Source organism: Amblyomma maculatum, chromosome 7, assembly GCF_055883805.1.
Source record: "Amblyomma maculatum isolate TAMU_Amacu chromosome 7, ASM5588380v1, whole genome shotgun sequence".
NCBI classification, from domain to species: Eukaryota; Metazoa; Arthropoda; class Arachnida; order Ixodida; family Ixodidae; genus Amblyomma; species Amblyomma maculatum.
In genome coordinates, this window is record NC_139350.1 from 142737654 (window position 1) to 142746685 (window position 9032).

The 9032-nt window shown below is 42.3% G+C and overlaps 1 non-coding gene across 1 annotated transcript; it reads right to left on the reverse strand.

The window, feature by feature from the left end:
* Positions 1–1967: 1967 nt before the first annotated feature.
* TRNAR-UCU (transfer RNA arginine (anticodon UCU)) lies at positions 1968–2040 on the reverse strand. Its single transcript has one exon. It is a non-coding gene; the product is annotated as a tRNA-Arg (tRNA).
* Between the last annotated feature and the right edge of the window lie 6992 nt (positions 2041–9032).

The following is a 9032-nucleotide window of genomic DNA, read 5'->3' on the forward strand; positions in this document are numbered from 1 at the left end:
TTATAACTCTAACGACCTCAATACTGGACGCTTTGTCGTTGAGTTCCAGCATTGCCCACCGGCTTTTCCCACGCTTAAGGTACGGAGGTAGAAAATGCATTCTCGCATTAGCTGAAGACGCACGCTTCGACAGCGCAGTGCTTGCAATCGCCATGACGTCTGTAGCGGGAACAGCACCTGTCTTCCTGTAACCTCGCGGCCCTGTGGAAAGCTGCGCACCAAGAACAAAGGGGTTCGTCATGATATTAAACTGGAAAGCTTAACCACGAGGTAATTATTATGCTGCTGTAATCAAACAGCAAGAACAAAAAAGAAACCAGCGATCACTCTCTTTTCAGGTTCTTTCTGCACTATCGATGTTCGGATATAAGGTGTGAACGACGTAATAGGTAAATGAAAAGCTCCGTTTACATCAGCCAACATTGTCCTATCTGCTACAGCGGTAAAATGAAAGGATACCAACACCGGCTTCATGAATGTCTTCAAGAATATCTGCTGGCGTAGCGGAGAAATAAACCCCGCGGATTATGCCTTTCGCGCATGCAAGCTGCACTGAAATAAATGCCTCGACAGGCAATGAGGCAAATAAAGTGCAATGCAATATGCTAGCAACACTATCCAAGTCATCAGATTTGCATAATACTCCTCCTCTAACAAATGCTCGTACCTCCGAAATCTACGGGTATTGGCTGGTTGCAGCTTTCAGTAGATCTTGGATTAGAGAAGGATTTTTTATTTTAATTACGCCATCATCTACAGGAATAAGTGTCACAGGGATATGCTTGTCACCATTGGCAGAAAAACATTTCAGCGGTACACTATAAGCTGGAAAACTGACGAACCAGCTTGCCGGACATGAGCTCGTGTCTTTGTCGTAACCCTAGGTCATGAACCCTAAAACAAAATGGGGACAACTGGCCTAATCCTCCTCTCGCGGAACGGCCACAGCAGTTGACAACCAGAAGATGTCAGGACATGGAGTGCCTAAAACGCAGTGGGTCGGGCAGCACCGAAAACCTCGAGAGATTCGTTAGTCGGATGCCACATATACTAAAAATGTCATTTCCCCTCTTCTTTCTTCTCCCACCTCAATCCTTCAAAAGAGCGGAAGCTACATACAGCGTGGTGCCACCTTCGGAAGCACATTGCCCTAACCTTTACAAAAAAATACCTGACCTTCCCTACACTATTCCCTGCATTCTGCCCAACGGGCACCAGTCCTTGGGCCCACGTTTTTCCACTTCCTATCGCAAGGGTCCTCATATTCCGGTAAAAGCACACAAAGAAAATTTCATTTCTAGGAGCCAGGAAGGTAACCAAAGAAAAATCAAAGAACCGAAGAAACAAATGCAACAGTAAAATTGAAAGATGGTTTCAAAAAACCAAGAAATCGCCTAAAAACGTCTTGTTTGCTAGCCTCCTATGAATTCTACATGGAAAATAAACGCAGAGCCTGCTTAACCCCAGACGATCGCCACGTTGAATTTTTCTGAGACAGTTACTGAAATAGTAGAACGGTTAATAGTACTGTCCCTTATAGGGATAAAAGTAAATTTTAGACTGGGAGATGATACTGAGGCGCCATTGTCCGGCACCTCGCTGTAGAGGACCGCTGACGTCCGTTCAAATTTCACGGAGATTGAGTGCCAGTGCCGCTTTCCATTTGCAAAATTTGCCTGTTCATTTTGGGGAGGACATATTTTATTCGATTTTGCTTAAAATGAGTGCGGTTAAAGCTAAAGGGTAAAACTGGGAAGGCTGAAATTTTCGTTGCGGCGGGCTGCATAAAGCTAATCTACACCCGATCGGTGTGGTGACCAGCCACCGAGGAATCCATCAGAGAAAATAAAATTATGTCATCCTCTTCGTCCCCCTTAGTTGTGCAATTATCTTTTTTTTTCATTTTTGCTAAGTATTACGATTGTTCCAGTATACTGATCTTGAAAAAAAAAACCGAAAAAGCTTCCCGCCCTCGGCGGGACTCGAACCCGCAATCACCGGCTCAGAAGGCCGATGCCTTCCCTATTAGGCCACAAGGGCTTTTCCTTCTTCTTTATTACCAATTTTTTAAGCACACATCATACACATTGAATACACAACAAAGCAAAACAAAAGAATGCTAAAAGCACTAGGCACGTTCTGCCTAAAGTGCTAGATTTTAAAGGGCTTTACTGAAGCCAGCTGGTCAAGTACAGGTAGCCACTCCGGAGAATTATCTTGTGCACGCAGAATTTCTCTCAGGTATACCACGCTCTCGATGAAGTAGTGTCGAGCGGGGTGTACAACGGTTCGCTCATGCCTGACATCCATACGCGTTTTCCATACGCTATGCATATATAATAGCATCAGCATGTCATTCGGCACTCCTTCAGGGTCGGCGCATGGCAGATATCGGACACCGAATGGCGTTATTGGCAATTCCTTTTTTAATGTTCGCTTCAAGATATCCCAGAGGAAAACTGAGTCATGGCACTCCAAGATGTGTTCAATGGTCTCGGGTTTTCTGCAAATAATGCAGTTAATAGACCAAGGTAAAAAGAGCCCTTTGTTCTGCAGCCATGGTTTGACTGGAAGAGTGCCGGAACGCAATTGAAAAAAGAATTATATAGCACCAGCTCTGACAGACATACGTCTTACCCTTTTCAAAACTTCACGCTCAGACCCTACATTGTACACAGCGCGGTACACTGGCACTGCCAAAAACACATCTCGCAGATCCTTATACAACTTCTTCCGCGGCACAATTGACAGATATTCAGTTGAGAACCTTGCCTTAAGGATACGAAAAGATAAAACAACTTCCCGCAAAAAGGGACTTAATGCTACCGGCTTTGAAAAATCAGATACGACGTAATCAGGCAGTGACTCACGTAATCTCACTTGGATTACAGTCCTTAGAAAGGTGTCACTTTGCTCATGCAGAAAAGAAAATCTAGTCAAAATTTGCTTGAGAAATAGATGCGTCAACCCAAGGCCCCCATTCTGAACGGCGTGAAACAGATTGCCCCGGTTCGTGCGTTCCCATGTGGATGCCCATATAAACGTTGCAAATACACGGTGAAGTTTCTGTACAGACGCTCTTGTCATCGATTTAGCTTGAAGAACATAAAATATCTTGGCAACCAAGAATACGTTACACACAGCAGCTCTAGAAAACATAGAAAAGTTGTGTCCTCCCCACTTGTTCGTTTGATTTTAACTCGCCGCGTTTCTTCCTCCCAGTACTCTTTGGTGTTCTTGTGCTGATCAAGTGGCACGCCAAGGTATCTGCCCGGTGTTATCGTCCATCTGATGTTACAAAAGTATTCCGGTGTATGTTCCCAATCTCCATACCAGAAACCTAAACATTTAGTCCAGTTAATTCCACTGCCAGTAGCCTTACAGTACTCCACAGCTTCTTTGGCAACTTCCTTTACGCTGTCTTGGTCCGCAAAAAACACTGCGATGTCGTCAGCGTAGGCTAGGACCTTAACTGCAACATTGAAAAATGTGTACCCTGTAATAGCTTGGCTAGAGAGAAGACTTATCAGACAGGTTTCAAGTATAAGGCAAAGAGAAGAAGTGACAATGGACTCCCTCTTCGAACAGAAGATAGCACCGGTATGCATTCACTCAATTTACTATTTATGACTAATTTTGCAATGCAGTCTTTGTAAACCATTTTAACACCATTTGTGATTACACTCCCGACATTTACATGCTCCAAAAGTGCATACAAGATATCATGCCCAACTCGATCATAGGCCTTGTGCAGGTCCAGTTGTAACATTGCTACGTGATCTTGCATGGCATCGCAACATTCCAATCCGCTTCTCGCCACGTGAATATTGGTGAATATAGTCCTGTCTTTAATTCTGCACGTCTGATGAGGTCCTGCAAGGGTTGTAATGACATTCTGCAATCTTCTGGCTAGGACCTTCATGTATACTTTATAGTCCACATTTGTTAAACTTATTGGGCGGTAGTTTTCGATACAGAGCCATCTAGCCGCGTCCTCGGTTTTTGGAATCAGTACTACATGGGACTTACGGAAAGATCGTGGGACAAAGTCTCTCATAACATTGAGTTATCACCCGTTATAAACACAAAGCTATTTCTACCTTGAATAACTTATACAAGGCTACTCCAAGCCCGTCAGGTCCAAGTGACTTATGAAGACTTAATTCATCTATGGCACTTTCAATTTCCGCGGCTGTTATTGCTTTTTCCAGCATTTGCTTGACGTCATCATCCAACTTGGGCATGAGTGGTCACGAGGGCAACAGCTGTAATTTTTTTTTCTTTATTGCATGAATTGGTACAAATACATCAGTAAAAGATCGTGGTTGCCATGCCCCTTGGCTGACAACCGTGTCTAATGGACTTTCATTACCACAAGTTCGCCCATCAGACTCAAGACCTCCTCCGCAGCGTCTTGCTCCTTCAAAATTTCTTTTAGTTTATACACTTGTTCAACAAAATAATCCCATACAGATCGTGCATCGACGTCACAGTGCCAGACTGGTAGTGCTGTTAATTTAAAGGCAACAGCCGTACACTTGTCGTAATGTGTTAAAAACCTAACTAGATTACGATCAAATGTCCTTGCGAGCAAGTATTTCGAAGTAACTGATTACAATGCACAAGCTTTGCTTTAGAGAATCTATTCATGAACACTTTTTATGCAGATCCTCATTAGCAAAACGATTTCAGTTCTATGTATTTCCTTTCACTCACATAAGAACCCTTTTCAGCCAATCAGAAGGAAGCGTTAAGGAGGCTGCACGGTTATTAAATATACCCGCTCCGCACATATGCGGTCGCACGGAGACGACCTATCGGGAGTTAGTGCTCATCCACATGCCTCGTTCGCAGAAAGTTCACTCAATTTTGCGACCGGATTGCAGCTATTGGTTACCCTGTTGGCAAAGTCACCGGCTCCGACTCGTCGATCTCGGAGGGCAACATGGCCGCCATCGGTGCGAAGCGAAGAGCGAAGCATAGATGGTGGATGTTACTTTGCCGCAGGAAACAAAAATACTCTGCTTGCATAGCTAATACTAGTGTTCCTATCGACTGTAAATATTTCCCCTCAAGTCTAGGCTCATCTGTGCCACTGTTATATACGCTGAGTATAAGACAGTGATCCTCCAACCGACGAAAAGTATGTGGCACCGATGTCAGGCGGTGTTTGTGATTATTGCAATTACGGCCGACGGCCAGTAACAGTAGTTCACGGGGATTTTCATGCGCAAGAAGCGGCTCCTCAGCGTATCGAAAAGTGCCCGTGCATGTTTTGCGAAAGTGTTTACAATTTCAGCGACTGCCTGTTAGCAGGGAAGGGAACAGTCCATGTTTGCAAAGTTCGTCACACATTGCGTTTTTCTAATGCTGAAATTACTTAGGTGACAGCTAGTCTTGCGCCCGTTCCGCTGGTTCGCAGGGACCGCAACAGAAACAAGCACACGACGTTGTTTCCGCGAAGTTTCGATCACCTGCGTTGATCGCGGTTCGTATGTGTATTGTGCTTGAAAAATATAGCAAACGACTTTGTACGCACGAAAAACGACGTTAGCTCAAGGGCTATATGGCTTCTTGCCACTATACTGCATTTTGCGCTTTGTGCTGATATGGGTGCTGGACGCTACTGTGTAAACTGAAAATATCTGTACTTTCACGACAGCTGTCACTTCGAGAGTACCTTCCTGTTTATTTATATTTATTTCCTGCTACCTATGTGCACATGTGTATGCAATGAGTATCAGTGCAATGAATCGGTCGACTGAACACAACTTCTGTATGTGATGGGCTTAACACTTTATCACCACATCAGGTCTTAAAAGAAACTTCAATTGACGCGATGCCAAAAAAATTGCAGTATGGCAGGAGGTTTTACTTATGAAAAAAGGTACACCATATGCAACTGTGCCTCATGACATGGACACTGTGATAACATTGTGATTAAAATCTGCTTTCTTCTGGCATAACTTGGGTGAGTTAAGTTTATCAGACAATTGCTTAGACAAATAATGAGATGTATTCTTTATACTGACATGATGTTATTATGTAGTTGCACATGCTACATCCCATACTTGTTGCTTTGACAGCTCTACTGTCACTAGGCTGCATGCCAACTCAGTTTCATTGGTATTCAGGATCAATTTAGCTGCATCTCTTTCCTAAGGGGCACCAATTGAAATATTTCCGATGCCATCAAAATCACATGTCGTCGATGCTCATGTCCGTCCTATTTGCTGCATTCATTTTGCTGTGATGCACATGATTACTGGCTGCTGAGTCATATTGATGATGTCATGTGCATGTGCATACCTTTTTTGACAATGTAGAATGCATTACAGATATTGTTATTCCTTGTTGCATTTGCTGCTCGCCTAAATTTTTTTGCACCTTGCAAAGTGATCAACTGGATTTTCTGCTACACATGTCTGTTTACATTTGTTGTATGGCCACCACTGTGCGTGGTCTCGTACCACATTTGCAAAGAATAATAACCATATCTTTTCATTGTGCATTAATTGTTATCACATGGTTATTGGTTCTATAATCCTGATGCTAATCCACCATGAAAGCTCTGAGGCATGGATGTAACACCAGACTTGTTGACACTGAGGTCGCACGTAAATTAATCTGAATACATTTCTTTTCTGCTTGGATTGGATTTGGTGTTTGCATTCACAGATTAACTACACTGCTTTGTACCTATACAGTGTTACCTTATCTTTGCAGGATAAGGGTATAACAGAATGGTTAATATCTATGCGGGCAGCTTAATTCATTTTGAGCAATGACTAGCAAGTGAGCTGCTAAGCCTTGCAGTGGTGACTCACTGCTAACTATTTTCACACATGAAAACGTGATTTGGGAAGCAGAATGTGTGAGCTGAAGGAGGCAATGTGCCTCACAGTTCATGCATTCACAAAAATATTGTACACTGTGCAATGAACAGCATGATGGCAGCTTAACAAGGTAACAGCTATGTAATTCAGTCTGTTTTACTTTCCTACGCAAATACAAAGAGCCCTAAAAGCCCTCACACACTATAATATAAACCTGGGTACCACAGTGGCAGTTTCGTTTGCAAGCACTGTTGTGCTTAATTATAAAAAATACAAGGGTCACAGGGCCGCAATAGGCTCTTTATTGTTCAAACAGCAGAATCCCATATTATTGAAGTGTAAATGCATAGCAAGTTTTATCTGTAGAAAATCATTTTGTAATAAGTCATACATGCCCATGGTAACGGTACATTGTAACGAGGTGTAGCTTTCTATGTAAACTTATTTTTTCTTAGTTACAGTAATGAGATAAACCGCCAGGATTTGTGTTTTTAAACTTCGGGACTCAAGAAGAACATTTCTCAGTGGAGAGTGTGCAAGATAATTACAACACTGTGTTTCATGGAACTAAAATTTGGTGAGTGGAAAACATGTTGGCTTAAGTTGCTCACAACACATTAAAATGGCTCTTGTGGAGCTGGCAAAAACACTGCTAAAGGACAAGTACACTAGGAAAGAATAAATGCCATTGTACTAAGTAACAATTCTAATTCTTGTTTCTTCATGTAGTTCCCTCTTTTCTTCTTGCACAAGCTATCCCTACATTGCACTTGGCTCAAGCCCTTTAAAATTTCCCCAGTCACAAATGGACAAAGTACAGGAAGCAGTGTGTATGTATACTTATTGTGCAAACAATAGTAACACACCTCATATACATTGGCCTCAAAGTCCCTGCCAGGGTGTCGCAGTGGTTACGGCTCTCAACTGTTGTTCCCAAAAATGCGGCATCGTATCCTGGCCTTAGCGGCCACTTTTAAATAGAGGCGAAAAGCAAGGCGGCCGTTTGCAGTGCGATGTCAGCGCATGTTAAAGAACACCAGGTGGTCAAAATTTCCAGAGTCCTCAACTAATGCGTCTCTCACAGCTTGAGTTGCTTTGGGATGTTAAACTCCACAATCCAAAGCAAACAAATGGCCTCCAATGGCTCCGTATTCTCATCATGATCCCAAAAGCATGCAACCCCTTGCAATAGAAAGCATCTAATAAGAATCTACAGGACTATTTGAGCATTACATATGACACAGACAATATTTATACTAACTCTACTTATGTACTACTGACTGTCAATGCATTACCAACCTGTATAAATAATGTATTGCATTGGCAATCAAGATTGGAACTTCATTTAATATTGAGCACAATATATATTTTGCAGTAGATTTCTAGAGAAAATTACAGCTGGCATTGCTCTTGAATCCATGTAACAGCAGTGACAAATGCAACATGCCTTCTTCATATCACTGAAGAGGCATATTGAACAAAATTCAATATAGTAATGTTAATGAAGCCATTTTTGAGGCCTCTCCGTAAGGTGCAAGCAGATGCTGGAAGCAATGGTTTTGTCGTAGATGAAAAGGCTGCAGAATTACTGCTAGTTTGTTCAGAATACCTCGTTACACAGTAGTGTATGTGTTCCCAAAGTGCGATATGGCCATAGTGGACATCCTTTTTCCTAGCATAGCAACCTTAAATCTACAATAAAGTAACTATAACCTGGCAAAGCATGACACGGTTCATGACATACGGAACATGTTAACATAATATGTGCTGAGTAATCAATTCTTTGCATATCACGGCGGTGGAAGCCCGAGGCTTTGGTTCTAGGGGTGCAAAGGGCTTTCTTTTTAACCAAAAAAGAATAGCAATGATTTCCTTGTTTACATTTCAATTATCAAAGAATACCATGCACTTTGTGTTTTAGCAATAAATGGCAAACAAAGTAAATGTTTTAACTGAACTCATGCTTTGCATACAACGGTTATGTAAGCAATATTCATCTTTATATTTAGCTTACAATATTATAACTTGAATAATAGTGTTCTGCTTCCAAGGCCTTTATGTCTTGATTTGAAAAATGATCACAGAAAAATTTTACTTGCTAGAAAGCTTCCCGGGGAGGGGGGGCAGCTCATCCAGCTTTCACTATCAGTTAAGTCCACAGCTCATCACAACCGTTTCACTTGAAGCTGACCCGGA